This window comes from Pleurodeles waltl, chromosome 1_1, assembly GCF_031143425.1.
Source record: "Pleurodeles waltl isolate 20211129_DDA chromosome 1_1, aPleWal1.hap1.20221129, whole genome shotgun sequence".
Lineage (NCBI taxonomy): Eukaryota > Metazoa > Chordata > Amphibia > Caudata > Salamandridae > Pleurodeles > Pleurodeles waltl.
This window is the reverse complement of record NC_090436.1, coordinates 532,345,396-532,364,157: the sequence shown is the minus strand read 5'-3', so window position 1 is coordinate 532,364,157 and position 18,762 is coordinate 532,345,396. Positions and strand designations below refer to the sequence as shown.

General features: G+C 44.4%; 1 protein-coding gene across 1 annotated transcript in view; it reads left to right on the top strand.

The window, feature by feature from the left end:
• Positions 1-18,762, top strand: part of ELL2 (elongation factor for RNA polymerase II 2) — a 238,435-nt gene that overhangs the window by 2,794 nt on the left and 216,879 nt on the right. The gene's annotated exons all lie outside the window — the stretch shown is intronic.

Sequence of the window (18,762 nt, the reverse complement as noted above, 5' to 3'; positions counted from 1 at the left end):
TTTACCTTGGAATAGGGATGTACTGACTGCTATGACATGCATGCTTCTCACAATCTCCCCATCAATTGCCTTGTTACTTTTCTTCACTGCACCCTTTCACAAGAATTAACCGCATCTTCTACAAACTAGTGTTTGAATGCTCTCCATTGTGTGGTCCTCATTTCACGTTTGGTCACAGCGTCTGAAACGGAGAGAGGCATTGTGGGATTACCCAGAAGTCTATGTGCATGCAATAGTAAAATACCATTAGATAGAGTCTGAAGTCACTCTCAAGAACATACTTGTTCTTTTTATTATTATTTTTTGAATAAATAAATCTCAATTTGAGCACTTTAAGGCACCCCTCAGTCTTTTGGTATGTTCCCTTTGAAGTCAAGTCAGGAAAACTGTAATTCAGGTGGTCAACAAGTACGCTTTTGGCATTAGATCTTCTAACCAATGTTAGGTGAGTTTAACAGTTTATGGGAGAAAAGTTGTGGTCCTTAGTTTGCCAACTTTGTGTGTTGAATGCCATCTTGACTCGATGCATCACATCTCTCTTGAAGGAGGCCTTTCTGAGTGGCTCTGATGTGGACTCTGACCAAACTGGAGAGTCGGGTAAAGTGCTCTGATAGATCCCAAATAAATTTCTTATGGTTAACACGGATGTTGGTGATCTGCTTTACTTGATGAGGTTGGCTAGCCCTCATAATATCTTTCTCATGTAGTTAATCATTCATTTTTACGCTGATTTCCTGCTCAAAACACTTTGTTTCAATAGTGGCCCATCAGAAACCTTATCATGCCTTGCCAGAAGGGTGTTTAGAGTTACTCCCAGTTAGCAGTGTGATCGAAATGTACACAATGTTCCCTTTTTGCCTCTTGGCTGTTACAGAAATCAAGCAGAAAAAGGAAGTAGGATAAACCAACCAACCATAACTGTCACACATCAGAAAGCTTGTGCATTGCTGTTGCTTATTAAACTTAGCTTATTTTTGTTGGTGGAAGCAAAGATTGCTGGGTGATTTCCAAATGTACCAGACGAGTTTTAGTTTACCTGCTGAATAAGCTTATGCGAGGGGAGTTCTTTGGCTGATGGTTTGCTTTAGATGACGCTGACCTATTATTTGAACCTGCAACTTGTACTTTTCACACTGGGGTTTGGATAAGGAGCTGGCATATGGAATTTGAAAATGATTTATTTGGCTTCACATCAGCTGTAGATTAGTGGTGTTAAACATTAGTCTGCTTGTTCCTTTGTAAGTGTGTGACCTTAGAGAAACAGATGCCGGATGTCAGTTTAAAACATGCATTAAAAAAAAACCTAGTATGACACTTATTTGGTGTGAATGTGGGCACGTAAACTTTCCTTTCTCAAGGTGTGTGTGTTTTTTTTTTTTTTTTTTTACCACTTGTATCCTCGTGTTTCGTGTGTGTATGTGTATGTGTGTGTGTGTGTATGTATATGTGTGTGTGTGTGTGTGTATATATATATATATATATATATATATATATATATATATATATCTTTCTGTTAGTGGCCATGCTTGCTCTGTTCGTTAAGGGTTTTTTGTTCCAAATGTGCCTTTGTAAGTATTTTAATGATTGGAATTGGTTGGAGAGAAGTCCACTTTGATGCAGCAATCCAAACTAGAACTAATCATTGAGTAGTCTTCCATATATTTTGACTTTTCTTTTTGTTTGTTTGCGATATTGCAAAATAATCAACACATTTCCATTTTTTTAGGTCTTGCCTGAGAAGACACACGAGTTGTTGCTTGCAAGACATTTGATTAGCTTACAGTGAGTTTAGAGATCACCTATGTCGTTTTCTGCTTTGACTGAAAGGACTGTCTGCTTTTGGTTATTGGCTTGTAAATGGTAGCCGAGACCACTTTATGAACTTGAGCCCCTCCTACTGCTTTTATACTGAAAACAAAAAGCATGTGGGTAGGGGCAGCAGTTAACACCAGGCTCGACTACTGCAGTTGCCTGTAAAAAGGCCAACCATGATGCCAAATCATAGGCACACAAAGAGCACAAAATGCACTAGGTATTCTCATATCATTTCATGATTGGAAAAACTAGCATTGGCAAAGCCTTTAATCCTTATTACCTTTGCTGGTGCCTTTTAGCCTGCGGAACAGCATCAGCAAGATTCTGTGCAGCATGGCAAATAAAGGGAAAAAAAAAGTGTAATGACGTGACACCATCTTTTTCTAGGCATGCACATGCTGGCTTATAAATTGAAACGGAACCCCCCTTTTTTGTTTAATTTTTTTTTCTTTATAAATGTGGTCCAAAATAGATCAGTAAACCATTAAAAAAAAAAAAAAAATACTATGTCGCACAAAATCACTTAAGGCATACTGGCTGGTAGCAACTTTCTTCCTTGTCTGCAAAAAAAAAAAAAAATACATTAAAAAAAAAAAAAAAAAAAAAAAAGCGGCTACCTTTACAGGAAGCAGGAGTATGTGAGGGGGGCACCACTGAGGAATAGGCAGGTGAGAGGGGAAAGCAGTTCACAGGGGAAAAGTACATGAGTGACAAAGCAAACCTAGGGAGAAGTGCAGGAGGGTGAATACAACCCAGATAAGGCCAAGAAAAAGCAGAAAGGTGAGAGTTGAGGGGCAAAGAGAAAAATTAGGGAGATGGCTGAAAAGCTCTTCCATTCTTATGGAACGCTTAACGAAGATGAGAAAAAGTAGTGCTTGGAAAGTAAGCAGTGGTAGGACAGAAGTAGTGAAGCTATACGCGAAGAAAGGGACAAATTCAAAGCGAAAGGAAAGCTCACAAGCTAATGCTAAAAAAACAAATGCCAAACAGTGATAAGCAATGGGTGGGCTCTAAGCAGGCTGTAAGCTGACAACAGGTCGTTTCACAATGAGACCTCTTGTTTTGAAAGACTTGGTGGACCAGCCAGGATTCAAACCAGAACCAAAGTGTATCTCTGAGGTGGTTGCACTAGTCTGCTGAGCCCGAAGCCCTACCATAGGTGTCTGTTTGATCTCGCTTAGGTAGAAGGTCTTACAGTTCATGCTTATGCGACAGCAACACCATTTGTGTTTTGATTGGCTGAGCTCCCAATGTGGCCAGGGTAGCACTGTGGCTGGTGGGGCAAGTAGCTTCAAAATGAATGCAAGTAAAACTAAAGTGATGCAGTTAGAGCACCCACACCTGCAGTCCTCCCATCCCCACTGAACTCCCTAATTTTAGTCCTTGCACATTTACATCAAAAAATCTGTTGGAACTAAAAGACTCGGGTAAGTTTCCCAATATCAATAAAAGTCGAAAATAACTGTTGATACAAATAGTGTTAACTTAGAAATGTGAACTTCCTTCCATAGGTTCTTTCTGATTGTGGCGGTGACCATAGAATTCAAAGCACAGTCACTGAAATGCCATTCTTTTCAGCTGTCAGGTTGCTATATGACCTTTTGCGGATACTACAGTGTGCCACAGTTGAGACTTTCACTGCACAGACTCTAGTGGAGGCAGGAGTAGAACAACATTTGAAATAGTGTAGTCCATAAACTTCTTCGTGGACAAGCACCAACCTGTTTGCTTGTTTTATCCCAGTCACGCTATTCGTTTTAGCAAATCTCTTGTCAATTTAGTTCCACAAGCTGTCTGCCAGTATCCTGTTGACTGCAGACTTGGGTCTCTGGTACTCTAGAATTCACTGCCTCTTCACTTGCTGTAGACTCATTCCAAACCATTATGTAGAGAAGGTTTAAAGAACTTTGTTTTACTAATTCATTTTGGGTTCTGATGACCTTTTGTGTGTTGGCTTTAGTTCAGACAATTAAAAATGGTAAAATAAATACAATTTAAATCTCACTCTAAGGTATATCTTGAATCGAGCCTTCTTTTGAATGTTTTTAATTCCTGGGCAAAACCTGAAATTATTCTTTATGCCAGTGTGTTGGAAATGAGCCATGACTGTAGTAGAAACCGGTAGTTCCGAATTTTCCACATCATATGTTGTAAATGGTGTTACTGACCACATTTTAAATTGGGACTCTGGAACCTCCTTGAAGATGGCAATTTCTTTTTTCCTCTGACTTTCTTCACTGGTTAATTTCATCGAGTCCAGAACACAGCTTAAGCATTTATTATGTTGCCCTCTACATTTTACATGGTTATTCAAAGCATGTTTTGAAGGCTTGATTGTAAGTCCTCATTCTGTGTCTGTTTGCCATTTTTGTGAGTATTTTGTCAAGCTGAACTTGTTTGAGTGATGGAAAAAAGCATTCTAACATATGGCGTTTGCTTTCTTTTGAGTGAATAGCTTGATGGGTACCTCATAGATCAGTGGCGGTTCCATGAGGCAATCATAGATATTTATGATACATTGTGTAACTCTGTAACCTAACTTGATTTGCTAGATGTAATTAGTAGGTATGGCTCACAAACCTGTTGCACAGCGGTGCACCAATACGCTCAAAGTGTTAGTATCAGTATAAATTCCAAATAGTTGAGGCACATTGTTCCATGGAGGGAGTAGATCTGCATTCTTTGCAACATTCAATTTTGAATGGTACAATGTCTTGTACTGTACTTTTATGTATAATTTCAGGGATGTAGTGATATATTGACTGCTAAACTTTAAACCTGGTGTCCATATTTTGGCTCCTATCTAAAATGTTGTCAGGTCCCATAGGCTTACATGATGTGACCGTGTAGGTCTTCTTAGGTTGATCATAAGTGTACAGCCTCTTGTACATAATTCTTTATGGGCTCTCTGCTTTTTCATTGATTTGTTTCAGTGTCCTAAAACAATTCATCCTTGCTAGTTATCAATCCTTGCTGTTTGCCCCACCCCATCCTCAGTTGTACACTCCCTTGAGCATGGCATCAGTACTTGTACCCTTCCACTTGTGCCACTCTAGCATGTGCTGACTGATTCGTACTCTTGGTACACAATGGGTCATAGTAAATTATTCATGAACCAAGTCCGTCCCACTCTGACCTACCAGACCCACCAACTGCAGAGGAAAGCTCAGAGTACTATTACATGTACACATGCGTGCTGCATCCACTGCCAATGATGAGCACTCTGGATGCTTTTATATAGCATAGTAGGACGGCTGCAGTACTGGTATGCTCCAGTCCTAGGTCACCTTACATATGACACGTCCCTCCCACACCAGAATGGGTTCTGCCATAGAATTGGCTGTTTATACGACCTGGAAGCTCTACAATTACATTCACATGCCTTTTAAGATGAATTGGTGCCATTAAGTTGAAGCCCCTGACAATCTGGATAAACAGAGGAAAGGTGGTTGGTCATCTTAGAGCGAGGGAAACAGTCAGCGATGGATACCTGGTGAAGAGTCATAGAGAGCGAGATCATTGAGGGAAAAGCTGTGAAGAGTTGTGGGAGATGTATAAGTGTGAGAAAGTAACCTCTTTCTAGCCTTGTTACCCCCACTTTTGGCCTGTTTGTGAGTGTATGTCAGGGTGTTTTCACTGTCACACTGGGATCCTGCTAGCCAGGGCCCAGTGTTCATAGTGAAAACCCTATGTTTTCAGTATGTTATGTGTCACTGGGACCCTGCTAGCCAGGACCCCAGTGCTCATAAGTTTGTGACCTATATGTATGTGTTCCCTGTGTGGTGCCTAATTGTCTCACTGAGACTCTGCTAACCAGAACCTCAGTGGTTATGCTCTCTCTGTACTAATTGTCACTAACAGGCTAGTGACCAATTTCACCAATTCATATTGGCATACTGGAACACCCTTATAATTCCCTAGTATATGGTACTGAGGTACCCAGGGTATTGGGGTTCCAGGAGATCCCTATGGGCTGCAGCATTTCTTGTGCCACCCATAGGGAGATCTGACAATTCTTACACAGGCCTGCCAGTGCAGCATGAGTGAAATAACGTCCACGTTATTTCACAGCCATTTACCACTGCACTTAAGTAACTTATACGTCACCTATATGTCTAACCTTTACCTGGTAAAGGTTGGGTGCTAAGTTACTTAGTGTGTGGGCACCCTGGCACTAGCCAAGGTGCTCCCACATTGTTCAGGGCAAATTCCCCGGACTTTGTGAGTGCGGGGACACCATTACACGCGTGCACTAGACATATGTCACGACATATGTATAGCGTGACAATGGTAACTCCGAACATGGCCATGTAACATGTCTAGGATCATGGAATTGTCATCCCAATGCCATTCTGGCATTGGGGAGACAATTCCATGATCCCCAGAGTCTCTAGCTCAGACCTGGGTACTGCCAAACTACCTTTCCCGGGGTTTCACTGCAGCTGCTGCTGCTGCCAACCCCTCAGACAGGTTTCTGCCCTCCTGGGGTCCAGCCAGGCCTGGCCCATGAAGGCAGAACAAAGGACTTCCTCAGAGAGAGGGTGTTACACCCTCTCCCTTTGGAAAAAGGTGTCAGGGCGGGGGAGGAGTAGCCTCCCCCAGCCTCTGGAAATGCTTTGATGGGCACAGATGGTGCCCATCTCTGCATAAGCCAGTCTGCACTGGTTCAGGGATCCCTCAGCCCTGCTCTGGCGCAAAACTGGACAAAGGAAATGGGAGTGACCACTCCCCTGACCTGCACCTCCCCTGGGAGGTGCCCAGAGCTCCTCCAGTGTGCTCCAGACCTCTGCCATCTTGGAAACAGAGGTGCTGCTGGCACACCTGACTGCTCTGAGTGGCCAGGGCCAGCAGGTGACGTCAGAGACTCCTTCTGATAGGCTCCTTCAGGTGTTGCTAGCCTATCCTCTCTCCTAAGTAGCCAAACCTCCTTTTCTGGCTATTTAGGGTCTCTGCTTTGGGGAATTCCTTAGATAACGAATGCAAGAGCTCATCAGAGTTCCTCTGCATCTCTCTCTTCACCTTCTGCCAAGGAATCGACCGCTGACTGCTCTGGAAGCCTGCAAAACTGCATCAAAGTAGCAAAGACGATTACTGCGACCTTGTAACGCTGATCCGGCCGCCTTCTCGACTGTTTTCCTGGTGGTGCATGCTGTGGGGGTAGTCTGCCTCCTCTCTGCACTAGAAGCTCCGAAGAAATCTCCTGTGGGTCGACGGAATCTTCCCCCTGCAACCGCAAGCACCAAAGAACTGCATCACCGGTCCTCTGGGTCTCCTCTCAGCACGACGAGCGAGGTCCCTTGAACTCAGCAACTCTGTCCAAGTGACTCCCACAGTCCAGTGACTCCCTGTGTTGCTTTACTCTTCAGAATATCAAAACCATGCACTTCAGGATATTTTAAGGCACAATGTAAAGCAATCCCTCTCAGACACCTTAGTGAGTAGAATAATCAAGTTTATTTAAGGGGCAAGTTCTCAGATGGCAAAACTAACCACACTAATATATATACATCAAAAGAATAACATGAGAATAATGGTGAGAATATAGGCACTCTGTGATATGAATAATAGCATGAGAATAACTGCAAGAATAAGTGCATATAACACACGCACACACAATATACTTCAATGCTTATAAATTGAAAGGCTTCACCGAAAAGAGATTCTGCATCCCTCCGCCGCACACCAAGCCGGGGAACCCAAATCGACTGGCACAGGGAGTCTCCTTCGGAAACAATCAGTCCAACCCAGAAGAGAGTTCCTAAACCAGTCCATCCAGGCTCCTGACCTTTATAGTATTTACTAATGCCCAGGAGTCTTTTCTAGAAAAAGACCCCCTCCTTTACAAATTGTGCAATCGGCGGTACCTTGTTCACCCTTCGAGACGTCTCCTCAGAACGGGCCAGGTTCCCAGGAGAGGGCTCCAAGGTGAAGCTTGCATTCCTCCTTGAGTACAGGCGCATCCCCCTGTTGTCCTAACTGATAGCTCGTGGAATGTAAATAGTGCCCTTCTTATCAGGCAGATGGAGCGAAGTTGAGCAGAAAAACACCCCACCCTTCAGCTTGCCGAAGCTTGTGGAAAAACACAGAACAGTGCCTTACGCACTGAACCAGACTCGACAAAATGGAGTCGTGAACCAAAATAGAAGCGAAGGCCAACGGAAGTAGAGGCCAATGGTCCACACCCTGCACCACTGTTTACCTTGCACGTAGTGCATGTAGCAATACATTTCACCCTTGGACCATTTGGCCAACTTACAACTAAGTATATCCTATAAGCTGAAATGGCAATGCTCGTGGGCGACACTGAGATAGGTTAGGCACACACTGAATACAACAACATAACGAAATTAAAATAATTGTTATGATAATGATTACACCAAGGATATAACGCAGTTGGCCTAAATTAGGCAGCCATCCAAAAGCCCAATCCCACCACCCCTTGTCAACATCCTGCTGCACCCCCTTCACTAACTTATGCAGGGCCTCTATATGGGAGTTGATTGATATGGAGTGGTCGGATAAATTGAAGCAACACAACCCTTCAAAATCACTGCAGCCATGGTTTTGTTTAAGCAGTAAATAATCAATAGCAGCACGATTCTGCAAAGCAGCTTTTCTAGTTCCCTGTACATCTAGTAACAGCTCAGCTAAGGCAGCTGATGTATAGTTAATATTTTTTACTACTAGGCATGCAAGTTTATTAATAACTCTGGTATTATATACTGCGAGTCCTGGCACCCCTACGATAGAACCAGCTAAACTAACATATTCTGTTTTGGAAAGCAATGAAATTTCAGAATCACAGTCCGTAGGTAATTGAATAGTGTCTCTGGTATAGCGAGGGTGTAGAGCAGTATCCATAGGAAACATGAGAAGACCTAAGCGTGACCAGGCACAAGGCCCTCCAGTTAGATTGGCTGGAATATAAGTAAAAGAAAGGTTACCACAAGAAAAGAGCCAACCTTTAGGCAACTTAACATTTTGAATGTGGCTGGCAGCAGGCACCACATTCTGGCAAAATATCGAATTATTTACATTCAAACAGGTCAGGTCATTCCGTGAGTGGCACAACGTCCGTTGTGCAGCAGTTAAGTTTTTGTCTCTTTTCTCCAATTTGAGCTGAGCACATTTACCTATTTTCATAGGATCACAGGTCAATTAATAGCACACATCCCCATTTGAGATGTTAAACGTGAGTATAGATGTCCTGTTCCTCCACAACCGCCTGCCCACCTCCGGGCAGTGACGGCAGTACTCATAGAGTGATAGATGGGAGCAAACGTCACTCACATCCACCATTCCATCCTGGTTTGTATTGTTAAAGATGTTCAATAATACAGCAGCAGGAGTGGGCACTGCCACTAGACAAGTGGTAATCAGATCTTGAACGCTTTGCATGTTACTCATACAGAAGTGAGATATATTCAGCACTTCCTGCGCTAGATGAATCCAAACATTGTTCGGTTGATGCAGTAGCGTCGGCATCTGCGGCTGACGGTTGAATTTTTGGGCTATGAGCCCCTCCCGCTCCCCGGTGGAGTCTCCCGAACGGACTCCATACACCACACTCATGGCACAGGCACTCCACAGGATGATCTGAAAAGAACAAAAGACAAAACACGTATTATCATTCTCGCAAATAGCATTTGTCAGCGGGAACATGTTCCCATTTGTCTTGACCAGGTCGCATAACTACCAGGACATTGTCTGGTCCAGTGGCGATGACATCAGCGGGTTGAGGAGGGTTATTTGGGGATTCAATCCACACTTTGGCCCCTGGGTTCTTGTCAGTAGATCCGAACCCTCCTTTGCCTCTTACAGTGAGAAGAGCTGGGGCGCTCCTCTTCTTAACACCTCCATAAACCGGCATGATGACAATTTGGGCAACGCGATCACCAGGTTGCACCACTAGGTCTGCGTCACCACTGTTCAAGAGAATGACTTTTAACTCGCCTTGGTAGTCTGCATCTATCACGCCTCCTAAAACTGGGATGCCTCTCAGGGCAAGCCCAGATCGAGGGGCGATCAGACCGTAATGCTCAGGGGGAATCTGAATTCCCATCCCAGTTTCAGAGTGATGTCTCTAGGCTTCAATCGATGCATGTGTAAAGCATGCAAGTCAAGTCCTGCAGATTCTGGTGTAGCTCGATATGGGGCCAAAGCTCCTTGAGCTGTTTCCCAATACACAATGGTATTACTCGCTGTAAACGGATTAATCTGTAAAGCAGGCGTGAGCATCCTCATGAGAGGTGTCTCGGCATTTGTAAGGGGTCGGTTGTTCAAAATTTGCAAAGCATCGTACAAATTATCCCTCCACCCCTTCAGTGTCCCATCAGACAGTTTACGCAATTGTTCTTTCAACAACCCATTCATTCTCTCAATCAGTCCCGCTGCTTGTGGGTAGTAAGGTATGTGAAAAATCCACTCAATATTGTGCTGTGCACAATAGTCCTGCACTAGTCTGCCCTTGAAGTGGCTGGCGTTATCACTCTGAATCTGAAGCAGCACCCCATAGTACAGAATCAACAGATCTAATGTTTTGAGGGTGCTCTGCTGAGTTGCGCGCTTGCAGAGAAAGGCTATGAGATAACCAGAGTAAGTGTCTACCACAGTGCAGGCATACTGACACCCTCTGCTCACTGGCATTGGTCCAATGTAATCAATCTGCCAAATCTGTCCTGGCAATTTACCTCTGCCTATCTGGCCTCTCACCACCTGTGGGACCGGTCTGTGCTGTGCATGCTGACAAATGGGACATTCAATGATTGCTGTTTTAATCAAATCTAGGGGAAGATGCAGCCCTCTAATCTCGGCCCACCTGTGAGTAGCCTTTTCTCCAAGATGTCCGCATTTCTGGTGTGCCCATTAAGCCATTCCCACCAAATCAGAATTCTGCGCCTCCACTTCAGCCTCTTGAATCTTGGCTCGATCGTCTGCAAGACAATTGAACCATCGGTCTAATGAATCAGTTGGACAGTGAGCGTCCACATGATACAGTCACGGTGCTTTGAGGTAACATTTCCCAGATCTCCTGCCATAACTCCTTCCCCCATACCTCTTTGTTATGGATTTTGTATTGATGTGCATGCCACGTGGGAAGCCAAGTAGCTAACCCATTGGCGGTAGACCAGGAATCTGTATAAATGTGGCATTTTCCGGGTAGCTCTTGTTTTAAAGCCTGATACACAGCATAAAGCTCTGCAAACTGGCTACTTCTTCCCTGTCCTGTAGTTGTCAAAAGCTTCTTTGTAACAGGATTATAGGACACTGTCTTCCAGTGCCTTTTCGCTCCAACATATTTGCTGAGCCGTCTGTGAACCACACAAGTTTTTTGTCATCTGCAGACAAGTCTGCGAACGGATGGCCCCACCCTACTGGGGATTCACACATTGAAGGTACATTGTGCAACATTTCGGGTTTCTCCACTGGAGCCTGCGCTACCTGCTCATGCAAAACAGCGGTTCCTTTTGGACCCGCTCGTGCCCTGTCCTGGACCTACCATTTCCATTTTATAATGCTGGCTTCCTGCGCATGTCCAATTCTATGAGTCTTAGGGGAACTCATCACCCACTGCATGATGGGAATTTCAGGCCTTAAAATCACATTGTGTCCCAGTGTAATTTGCTCAGTATCAACCAGGGCCCAATAGCAGGCCAGCAGCTGCTTCTCAAAGGGAGTATATCGCTCTCCTGCCTTGGGTAACTTCTTTGTCCAAAATCCCAGGGGCACCCTCTTTCTTCCTTGTTTTTGCCATAAACTCCAATTAGCATGCTGCCCCTGGACTGCCACATTCAACTCGATGTCTCCCTCCCGAATCGGCCACAAATCCAAAGCATGCTGAATGGCGTCTTTCGCCAATTCAAACGCGTGCTGCTCCTGCTCTCCCCATTCAAACGCATTCTTCTTTCGTGTAACTTTGTACAATGGGGCCAAAATCTGAGACAAATGGGGTATATGCTGTCTCCAATACCCGAATAGTCCAATAAAACTCTGGGCTTCCTTCCGATTTTGCGGCACTGCAAATTCCTTAATCTTTTGTTTCACTTTTGGCAACACTTCTCTGTGTCCCTGATTCCACTGAATGCCCAAAAATTTCACGCTCTGAGACGGTCCCTGCACTTTCTCGGGGTTAATCTCCCACCCTTTATTCCTCAAATGTTCCACCACCCTGTCTAGCTGAATCTGCACCTGTTCTTGTCTCTCCCTGCATCATCACGTCATCTATGTAGTGGGAAATTTGCACTCCGGGAACCACTGGTACTTCATCCAAATGCTCTGCCACCAGCCGGTGACAGATGGTGGGGCTGTGTAAATACCCCATGGGCAATCTACAGAAGGTGTACTGGCGCCCCGCCCACTGGAATGCCAGCTGAGGCTGGCTCTCAGTAGCTATTGGTATAGTAAAGAACGCATTGGCAATGTCATTGGTGGCATACCAAGTCCCACTGTGTTTCTGTATGTTCTCAATCAAGGTAATGGTGTCTGGGACCGCTGCAGTCAGAGGAGGTGTATATTTATTCAATTGGTGATAATCAATGCAAATCCTCCAACTGTTATCACTTTTACGAACAGGCCAGAGGGCATTATTCCACGCAGTGGTGATGGGAATTATTACCCCGGCCTCCAGTAAGTCATGTATAGTCTGGCTAATCTCCTCATGTCCTCCCAGTATTCTGTACTGTTTCATTTGAATCACCTTAGTAGCTTGGGGAAGTGTTACCGGAGGAATCTTCAACAGCCCCACCCTTGCGGCGGCTATTGATATAAATCTTTTGGAACCAAATTGATAACCTCCATCTTCCAAATGTAGGGTCATCCCTTTCAAAGTGTCAATTCCAATAATGTACTCTGGAATGGGCACAATCAAGGCAGTGTATTCTCTCTTTGGCAGTGCCCCTATTTTCATGGGAACCACTATCTGCACTGCCGGGGTTTCTTTTCCGCCCAATCCCGTAATGGTGAAGTACTGTCCCCTGAATTTTCTTGGGTTTCCATGAATCAAAGAGGCCTCCGCTCCGGTGTCAACAAGGGCTCGAACTTATTGAACATTTCCACTTTTCCAATAAATTTCTACTTTGACATGAGGTCTGTTATCTTTGCGAGCCCATCCCTGCACCGGAGTTTGACCTATTTCCACTCTGCGCACATCAGAGTCTGCCCAAGTCAGATCTGGATACAGTTTGCGGTAATTCTCAGGGAACTCCTCCTCCCTGTCTCTGCTTCGCAACCTCTCTGAGCTTACCAGCTCACTCTCCCACTCTCTCCCTCGAGTTTTCTCAGAACCTGTTGGTTCCCGGTCTCTCTCCCTGCTCTGGGTTCCCTCTAAGCTTCTGTGCTCTTGCTCCCAATCTCCATCATCTGGGGATCTCTCTCTACTGTGAGGCTCTCTCTCTCTCTCTCTCGCTCTCTCTTTTCACCCTCACGCTCCTCCCATCCTGCCTTTCTCTGGTTCACCACCTTGTTATCCTTCTTGTTCCCTTTCCTGCTCCCCTCCTTTTTATCCAAACCGCGTTTGCGGTACATCTCCCACATGTCCTTGGTGGTTATCCCATCAATGTCATCCCTGGCCACCCCATCTTTCAGCAAGGCTAGAAACATATCCCGCCTTGACACCCTGTTGTTATCAGTACGATTCTCGGACCGTGAATTCCTCTCTGGCTTAGCCCATTCTCCTAAATCACTTAACTCACGCACCGCTTCTACCACCTGAGACAATGGGTTACCAGTCTGATTAATTAACAAAGTCATGATGACATGCTTATATGCAGGAGGAGCGGCCCTAATCAACCGGTTTCGCACACACATTTAAAATTCCATTCATCAAATCATGAGCATTACCCATAAAGATAACTGTTTTCATCCCTTATTCCTTCAATCTCTGTACTGCATCTCTCAAAGTATACCAAGGTTTATCGTTAGGCGGCCAGTCTGACTCTGTCGGATACTTCTGAGCACACCCTTGCGCAGCTAACTCCAACAAATTGGTCATGGGACCATTCCCTGGATAAGTTCTAAACTCATTTTGGATAACCGGGTCTGTACTTAACATACAAAGCCTCGGGGCGTCACCGTGATCCAATTGGACCCCCTGACCCCCCATATCATGCACTTGCACCATCCACGTAAGCAATGTTTCCCCAGACCTCTGTTGAAATCTGTCTATCCCATCACTTAGTTCTTGCTGTGTATAATCCTCCAGGGCATCCAACATCACCCCTCCAGGGTTAGCTGGGCTATGCTGTAACTTTCGCCGATATATGGGCTGCGCACGGACAACATTCCTGCGCTCTGTCTTTTCCTGACTAACATCTTGACAGTTATCACCCCCGGACTCATCTGAAAAATCAGACGTATCCCAGATGTTTCCATCCCAAAATTCAGGGTCAAAGGCTAATCCTGCCTGAGAGATAGCTAAATGTACCTTCTTTTTATTAACTTTCCCTCTTCGTTTCTTGTGTTTATATTGAGCGACGCTAACGGCCGTTCTCTCTGCAACCAACTGATACATTTCAGGTTTATCACGTAACAATTTATTTTGACAAGCTAACATGGTAGAGGAATTTCGGGCTCCTACCAACTCCTTCTCCAGCTGCTCGTGGTCTTTTTGTAACTGTAAACATTTTTCATACACCTTTTGGTATGCAGAAAGCAAGATCCAGCCTCGCCTCCCCAACGCACAAATCTCCCTTCCCTTATCAATTGATACTTTTTGTAAACATGTAAGAACATCTTCAGGTTCTGCATTTGACATACACACATTCCAATTTTCACACAAACCAGCACAACGTGACCATTCCTGAGCTAAAAGTTTATACAGGGCAATTTCCCACCCCGGTATTTCTATGTCCGGATTTGCTACATGAGAACTTGCTTTTGAGCTCGCTTTGATCTTATTAAGCATTTTCCTTTTTTTTTTTTTTTTTTTTTTAGAATCCTGCAAACGACTACGCCAATTTGTGTTGCTTTACTCTTCAGAATATCAAAACCATTCACTTCAGGATATTTTAAGGCACAATGTAAAGCAATCACTCTCAGACACCTTAGTGAGTAGAATAATCAAGTTTATTTAAGGGGCGAGTTCTCAGATGGCAAAACTAACCACACTAATATATATATATATATCAAAAGAATAACATGAGAATAATGGTGAGAATATAGGCACTCTGTGATATCATGAATAATAGCATGAAAATAACTGCAAGAATAAGTGCATATAACACACGCACACACAATATACTTCAATGCTTAATAGCATGAGAATAACTGCAAGAATAAGTGCATATAACACATGCACACACAATCTACTTCAATGCTTATAAATTGAAAGGCTTCACCGAAAAGAGATTCTGCATCCCTCTGCCGCACACCAAGCCGGGGAACCCAAATCGACTGGCACAGGGAGTTTCCTTCGGGACAATCAGTCCTCCTGGCGTTGCGTCCAACCCAGAAGAGAGTTCCTAAACCAGTCTATCTAGGCTCCTGACCTTTATAGTATTTACTAACGCCCAGGAGTCTTTTCTAGAAAAAGACCCCCTCCTTTACAAATTGTGCAATCGGCGGTACCTTGTTCACCCTTCGAGACGTCTCCTCAGAACGGGCCAGGTTCCCAGGAGAGGGCTCCAAGGTGAAGCTTGCATTCCTCCTTGAGTACAGGCGCATCCCCCTGTTGTCCTAACTGATAGCTCGTGGAATGTAAATAGCACCCTTCGTATCGGGCAGATGGAGGGAAGTTGAGCAGAAAAACACCCCACCCTTCAGCTTGCCGAAGCTTGTGGAAAAACACAGAACAGTGCCTTACGCACTGAATCAGACACGACAAAATGGAGTCGTGAACCAAAATGGAAACAGTGCCTTACGCACTGAACCAGACTCGACAAAATGGAGTCGTGAACCAAAATGGAAGCGAAGGCCAACGGAAGTAGAGGCCAATGGTCCACACCCTGCACCACTGTTTACCTTGCACGTAGTGCATGTAGCAATACACTCCCACAGTCCAAGTTTGGTGGAGGTAAGTCCTTGCCTCCGCACGCTAGATTGCATTGCTGGGAACCGCGTGTTTTGCAGCTACTCCAGCTCCTGTGCACTCTTCCAGGATTTCCTTTGTGCACTCTGACCTGCATTGCACAACCTCCTGAGTTGTCCTCCAGCGTCGTGGGACCCTCTTGTGCAACGGGTGAGCTCCGGTTCACTCCACTTCGTAGTGCCTGTTCCGGCACTTCTGCGGGTGCTGCTTGCTTCTGAGTGGGCTATTTGTCTTGCTGGACGCCTTCACGCAATTGGCGACATCCTGGTCCCTCCTGGGCCACAGCAGCATCCAAAAACCCTAACCGTGACCTTTGCAGCTAGAAAGGCTTGTTGGTGGTCTTTCTGCACGAAAACACCTCTGCAGCACTCTTCACGACGTGGGACATCCATCCTCCAAAGGGGAAGTTTCTAGCCCTTGTCGTTCTTGCAGAATCCACAGCTTCTACCATCCGGTGGCAGCTTCTTTGCACCCACAGCTGGCATTTCCTGGGCATCTGCCCACTCCCGACTTGATCATGACTTTTGGACTTGGTCCCCTTGTTCCACAGGTACTCTTGTCTGGAAATCCATCGTTGTTGCATTGCTGGTGTTGGTCTTTCCTGCAGAATTCCCCTATCACGACTTCTGTGCTCTTTGGGGAAGTTAGGTGCACTTTGCACCCACTTTTCAGGGTCTTGGGGTGGGCTATTTTTCTAACCCTCACTGTTTTTTTTTTTTACAGTCCCAGCGACCCTCTACAAGGTCACATAGGTTTGGGGTCCATTCGTGGTTCGCATTCCACTTCTAGAGTATATGGTTTGTGTTGCCCCTATCCCTATGTGACCTCATTGCATTCTATTGTGACTATACATTGTTTGAACTGTTTTCTATTGCTATTACTGCATATTTTGGTATTGTGTACATATATCTTGTGTATATTTGCTATCCTCATACTGAGGGTACTCGCTGAGATACTTTGGCATATTGTCATAAAAATAAAGTACCTTTATTTTTAGTATATCTGTGTATTGTGTTTTCTTATGATATTGTGCATATGACACTAGTGGTACTGTAGGAGCTTCACTCGTCTCCTAGTTCAGCCTAAGCTGCTCTGCTAAGCTACCTTTTCTATCAGCCTAAGCTGCTAGACACCCCTCTACACTAATAAGGGATACCTGGGCCTGGTGTAAGTACCCCTTAGTACTCACTACAAGCCAGTCCAGCCTCCTACAATAAGCGACAGGAAAGGCCCATGGGCAACAGGCATGTTAGACGAGAAACTTTATGCATGTTTGAATGTGATGTCACTTTGCTTTCTGATGCCCATAACCCATCATTTTCGAATCAGTCTTACCCTACAGCTACCTAACTGTTAGGAAACAAAATTTTCGGCTGCTGATTACCATGCAGACAGACCGCCCCTCTGCCGCACACTTTGACTGATGTGTGCGTTTTGTGTGTGCATTATTTATGTATCTTAAAGTTGACACTGGGTTTTATGTGTCTTTGTATAGCACTGTTCTTATGTTTGTGCAATTCTATACCCAGCGCCTTAACTAAGTTGAAAAAAATGAGGGCTGTCTAAAAGGGGCACAGCCTGCGTAATTAAGGGTGTTGCTTATGCACATTAATTACATTTCTGTATAATTCCCATAGTGTGCCATGCGACGAGGATTTTGCTTCCTTTCTGAGCTTTCCTTGGTTGCTTTCAAATATATAACACAGCAACTGACATACATCTAAAACCATTCAGGACTATTCTCCTTGGTTGTTAGCTATTTAAGATAAATGACTAACGGCAAATACGTATCGAAAATGTCTTAACGAAATTTGTTGAGACTTGAAAATCTGTGCTTTTAAAGGGTAACATAAAAATCAACCCGGAAATTAATACTGTTAAGAATTGACCAAAGAGGACTCTTCAGTATAGCTACGACAGATGATAAACCCTTTTTCGTTTAGTTTTGGAAATCTAGCTTTTGATCCCAGAGAATTTGCAGTGTTCTTTACAGCAGAAAGTCAAAAGCACTTACGTTTTCTTACCCCATAGTTCACCGTAATCTAGATACTTTTAAATATCTGGTGCAAATGCATACAGTTAATGCGTACCGTTTGGAGTCCCAGCTCATCGTCGGGTAGAACAATGGACCAGATTCACGTTGCCTGACGCTTTGGACTAAATTGCCACTGTTAGCAATGGGTAGTGTCGCTCTAGCGATGATGCTGGTACTACGACAGTTGCTGTATTCCTTTCCTCAGTTCTACGTGTGATTTCGCAGAGAACATTTTTCAATTTAATTATGGGAATTACATGCAAAACTGGACTGGGGAAATGGTTGAGGTAGGATGGTGCTGATAAAGCTTCATTGGTTTGTGAAAAAAGGTGGTCCGAGACGCAACTCACTACTACTTTGTGGGGGCACTGCAATGGTTGGCTTTACTCCTTCTTGGCTGTGTTGTCTTTTTTTTTTTTTTTTTTTTTTTTTTTTTTTTTTTTGTGTGAATTGTGTAAGACCGCTCGTAACGCTGATGGTAGGGGTGGTGAAAGTGGTATTCTATAGTAACTAGCATGGCAGACTTAAATTAGGATGCTAAATAGCAACACTTTCATTTTGTGCTGCAGATAGAGGAAGAAGGTAAATGGAAGTGCTTTAGTTATGTACAGGACCACTGGATTTATGTGGCAGGAAAGGACCTTATTCTGAGCCAGGGCTGACCAATTTATGTGGCAAGAAAAGTCCAGTAAGACATTTACAATGTAAATAGCTCGAAGTCTTGCAAATGCGAGACCTATTGCATTGCAAATGCTTCTTTAGAATCTGACTGGATCAGTCCGTGAGTTGGATCACTTCATGTCAGTGGCAAGTGTTTATCTGCAGGTCTTGAATTTGAACCTGGTGTGGCCAACTTAGCCTTCCACTTCCATTTGCTATTCAAATTCTA